This window comes from Mauremys reevesii, linkage group 15, assembly GCF_016161935.1.
Source record: "Mauremys reevesii isolate NIE-2019 linkage group 15, ASM1616193v1, whole genome shotgun sequence".
Taxonomy (NCBI): Eukaryota; Metazoa; Chordata; order Testudines; family Geoemydidae; genus Mauremys; species Mauremys reevesii.
Window position 1 is genome coordinate 22,069,429 of NC_052637.1, and position 5,491 is coordinate 22,074,919.

A 5,491-nucleotide genomic window follows, 5' to 3' on the forward strand; every position below is an offset into this window, starting at 1 on the left:
TCCTCTGTACCAGATCTGGACTGGTCACAGAGTTTGCTTATACACCCCAGGTGTGTTCATCATAAGATCCTTTAATGCTCTACAGGTATGGCTGAGGTTCATTTAAATAAGGTATTTTACACACAATGCCAACTAGTGGCTGAACCGTAGACTACAGCTTAGCGTGCCATTTCAACAACTGCAGCTGCGTAGGCCCTGCTGATGATACACACTGTGTGAGCTAGGAATAGCCCAGAGCTGCTTCTTTGGTGCAAAGGCAAAATACATTCAACCCCTGGCAACAATGAAGAAGGCTCCTTTGCCTACCAACATATTGCCAGAATAATTCCGTATAGACCTGCCAGGCTTTCTAAGGTCAGAAACATGCCCATGAAGATCACAGAGGGGGGCTCAGGCTGGACACAGAGTCTGGGCTTCCATCCATTTCCTAGTGTGGTCACTTTGATTTCTGGCAAGTTCTCAGAGGCACCAGTGGTACTGGTGGATTTCTCATTCAGCCCTGACCAGCTGGCAGGTGAAATTAGCCCACATTCACTGTTCAGGGACAGGCATGGCCTGTGCTTTGGAGACGCTCCAGGCAATTCCCCATTTCAGGAGAGCTTGTACTAACCAGGGTTGTGGATCAGTCACTTGCTACTAGGATGCACCTCAGTGCAACATACCAGGGTACAATCCAGATGCATGAGCAGCTGTGTCACCCCTGCCCTGCAGCTTTGGGTGCCTTACAATGCCTTGCTGAAGTAGCTCCCACCTGGGCCGCTCACAAACAGCCTTCCAGCAGGCAAACCACACCCTCAGTGTCCATGTGTAACTGCAGCTTGCCGGCCACGCTGGGTTACACTCCGGCTCTCAACAGCCTGGGTTATACTGCAGGGTGACCCCAACAGACCCCAGTCTCAGATTTCCCCCCAGAAATGTATGTCCTGTTCTGCCCAGCCCTCTCCTGATACAAATACAATATAAATCTCTTGAGTCTGTTATTCCTTTGAGGGACTAATATGCACATAACTTGCCACCCCAAATGAAGTTGCCCAGACACTTCAACTTGAATACACTGGATTAGCTAAAACAGTAAAACAAGTTTATTTAACTACAAAGAGAGAGATTTTAAGTGAATACAAGTAACAAGGCATAAATGTCAGAAATGGTTACAAGAAAAATAAGAAGACATTTACTAAACCTAACTTAACAAACAATATCAGATTCAAGCAAAGTTTCTCACCGCCTGCTTTCAGCAGTCTGATTGACCAAACCCTGTAGGTCAGGACCCCTCTCCCAGAGTCCAATGGCTGCTTCTTTTGTCGCTTAAGGTCAGAGCATCCCTTGGGTATAGCAAATCGGGATGACTGCTCCAGGCCTCCTGCTTTGGGAGGACCCATGCTTCAGTGTGCGTGTGTCGTGCCGGGGGCACTAGGCTGGCCCGGGGGGTGGGGTTAGGTGTTTGGGAGGCCAGACTGGCCCGGGGGGTGGGGTTAGGTGTTCGGGGGGCCAGGCTGGCCCGGGGGGTGGGGTTAGGTGTTCGGGGGCCCAGGCCGGCATGGGGGGTGGAGTTAGGTGTTTGAGGGGCCAGGCCAGCCCGGGGGGTCAGCGGGGGGCCTGGCGCCGGCAGCAGGGGTTGGGCCCACACTCACCGGCAGGAAGCGCACATCGTATTTTTTTCTTGCTCAGCCACCGCTGCATCCTAGCGCCACCTGAACACGCCAGTGCCAGGCTGACCCCACCCATTGCCCTTCTGCCCTGGACCCCTCCCTTTTCTGCGACCCACCAGCAGAGGGGGCCCCCTCGCCCCTAGCACAGGTGCCACCCTGTGACTCTCCATCGTCCCTTGCCCCCCAGCACTGGTGTCCCCTCCCCACACCAGATTTCACATGTATAAAAAATGTTAAGGGGGGCCCATATAGGCTGATTTGTCCCAGGCCCTACACCCCCATAGGGACAGCCCTGCTTAAGGTGCAGTGAATGCGATGGGCAGGGAGAGAGCGGGGGGTGCCTTGGGCTGTTTGTCCCGTCCTTTAATAGTTTCAGTCCCCCTCTTGAAAAACATTTCCTACTGGGCACCAGGGGGCAAAGATTTTATGTGGAAGGAGGCTCCCTGCTGGCTTTTTCTCACCTGCTTGAGCTTCCTTTGTTTCCCTTGCAGCTTGATGACTCTGTTTCCTGCTTAAATGCAAATTAAGCAGAGCACACATCCCTTTGTTTAGGACAGACCTGTTTGCCAGCCTCAGTTTGGGCCGGGCTGTGGGATTAGGAACATGTGTTAATATCATACAGGGAAATCTTACAACTTTACATACAATGTTGCCACACATATTTTTTCAGAGTGAATATGACAGCTTTCAAACGAGTTTTCAAATGATACCTTACAAGACATGCCTTGTACAAAAATGTTAACAATAGTGCGTCGGGTGTGACTACAGGAGTGCATTCCGTCACACTCAGGCTGTGGCTACACTTGCATTTCAAAGCGCTGCCGCTGCAGGGTGTGTTTTCACATCCTGCTGCAGCGCTGCAAATTTGTAAGTGTAGCCAAGCCCTTAGGGTATGTCTATGCTGCAGTTATACTCCCCCAAATGGCCTGTACTAGCAGACTTGGGCTCATGGAGCTCGGACTGCAGGGCAATTCAACAGATGTCCGGGCTCATGCTGCAGCCCAAACTCCGAGACCTTCCCTCCTCCATAGGCACGGGAACTAGGAGTGCGGGAGGTGTTGCGGCACCCCTGGGCTCCCAGCTGCCGCCCCGCCCCCAAGGCTATGAGGCCACCCCGTGCCTGCGGATCTGCTGCTGCCCCACTCCTGGGGCTTTGCTCCCAGTCTCAGCTCAGGGGTGGTGGGTGGACCCAGGTAAGGGAGTAGCTGTCAGCACCCCCACTATTAAAGTTGCTCCAGTGCCACTGCCCTTCTTACAGGGTCCTAGAGCCCAAGCTGAACCCTGAGCCCGTGGGCACCAGGTTTGTATAATTTTGGTGGTCTCCAGAACAGGCCCAAGCAGAGACGTCCCATCCATAGGATGGACCAGGGCAACCACCCCAGACCCCGCACTCTGGGGGGCCCCACGCTTCAGGGGCATGTGGGGTCCAGGGTGGCCTGGGGGATTAGCGGGGAGCCTGGCGCCAGCAGCAACAAGCAACCTGGCCCCAGCCTGCCCTGCTCCGCAGGCTCCCAGCGTTGCTCAGGGGAGAGGGTGGAAGCCGGAAAGAGGCAAGGCGGGGACTTGGGGGAAGGGGTGGAGTGGGGGTGGGGGTGGAGCAGGGGCGGGAAGAGGCCAAGCGGGGCGGGGCGGGGCGGAGCAGGCTGGGGCCAGGTCGCTCACTGCTGGCACCAGGACCCCCAACCTCCCAGGCCTCCATGGACCCCGCATTCCGCTGAAGCGTGGGGCCCGGAGCGGTTGCAATAGGATGGACTGGACAGCTCTGCAAATATAACCCAAACGTTGGTGGAGCCGGGCCCGAGTTCCTGAATATTAGTGGAGCAAAGGCACCATGGGCTCATATAACTATGAGCCCATGAGCCAGCTCCCCATTTCCTACCCCCGATCCCGAGGGCGGCGAATGCTTCCTGGCTCCTTGTGCCCTGCCAGGAAAGTGAGAGCACCCCAGGGCAGGTGGTATTTGCCCTGCTCTGAGTCACAGTCACTCTGGCCTTGGCTGCCAGGCTGCACCTTAATGTCCCAGCTTTACCTGGTCGCGTCCCCATGTCACTGGCCTCTCCTCCCACCTATTTGTGTGTTAACATCTCTACCCACCACATGGGACCTGACCCTCCAAACCCTCACACCCACTGGTACCCATTCACTTGCATGAGATGATGTGCATGAGTAAAGGCTTCTTTCCTGAGTACGGAACATAGGGGTGGGACTGCCCCACTCCACCTTCCTGTCCTTTTCTTCCTTCCCCTCCCACGTTAACGCCAGTCAGCTGTTTAACCTCATCACACCTTGTCCCCGCCACCACCCCTGAAACTGCCAGGGCCGGTGCAAGCATTTAGGTGACCTAGGCGGTCGCCTAGGGCACTAGGATTTGGGGGGGCGGCATTTTCTTCGGCAGCGACTGCGGCAGCCAGATCTTCAGCCACTCCAGTCGCCACTGGCATTTAGGCGGAAGGAGCTGGGGCAGGGGAGCGAGGGGAGGGCCGCCTGCGGTAAGTAAGGGGGGGGCGGCACGCAGGGGAACTCCACGCCTCAGCTCACCCCTGCCCCGCCTCCTCCCCGAGCATGCCCTGGCTGCTTCACTTCTCCCGCCTCCCAGGCTTGCGGCACCTAAGCTGATTGGCGCCGCAAGCCTGGGAGGTGGGAGAAGTGAAGCAGCGATGGCGTGCTTGGGGTGGAGGCAGAGCAGGGGTGAGCTGGGGTGGAGGGGTGCCTCAGGGCCCAGAGTGGGGGTGGGGAGCTGCCACGGGGGGGGGGAGCTCAGGGCGGGGGCTCGGGGACGGGGGAGGACGCAAGGTGGAAGTTTCGCCTAGGGCGCGAAACATCCTTGCACCGGCCCTGCAAACTGCAATTGCTGGGCCTGGGCCTGACCTCCCGCAGACTGACCTGCAGTGTAAATCCAAGGAGTTGCTCCTGGTTTACCCGGGCACATGGGAGAGCAGAACTCTGGACCTTGAACAGCTGTAACCAAGTCCAGTGTTTCGCCCACAATATCTGGTTTCTCCTCACACACCAGTATAGAGCTAGGCCATGTTGGGAGCTAACCCGAGATCTCCTGCGTCCCACTTCAGTGCCTCAGCCACAAGCCTATCCTCCCCTCCTAGGTATGTGCCCCAGCAGCCCAGTGGTCTATCAGGGGAGCGACCGGCACGCTCGGAATGGCTGTGGCTGCATATGTCTGGATTTAATGGGGGTGGCGGCTCGTCTCCGAGAAGTGTGTGTGGAAAGCACATCGGCTGAGCTGCATCTTGGCTGATCAGCTCCCAAGGAGCCACTCCAGTTTCTAGGGTAAATAATTGACATTTTATTGTCTTCAGTAGAAGGTTTATGACTCATTCTCAGCTCCCCAGCCTGCCAGAGTCCAGCTGCAAGCCGGAAATTAATGGGAGTTTCTGCTCCATTCAAATCACCTTTTACAAGGTGAAAAGTTACCGGAAAAAAAGCCAGGACAAACTCAGACACTCACTGGGTTCCAGATGGGAAACCAGCAGGGTGGTGCCATTCCCAACACCCAGAACCAATCCATCCTCCCAGGAGATACAGGAGCTGTCATATTCAATCAGGCCCAGCTGGCCTGAAATCCTGTCTCCAAGTGAACAGTCCCTGGTGTTTCAGGAGAAGGCAAATAAAAAAGGTTGACGCCTCTGCACAGTCCTGGACCCAGCCACTCCAAGCAAGAGGATGCCATGGTGTTCCTGAAGTGGGGCTGTGAGATGGGGGGGTCAGCTGACCCAATATCCACCACGCGGCTGAGTCCCTGAGTGTGAGCGTGTCTGTGTGAAAGGGGCAGACGATATGAAGGGACTAAGGAAAAGGGGGAGCTAGTCCAGTGCTTCCCAACCCGT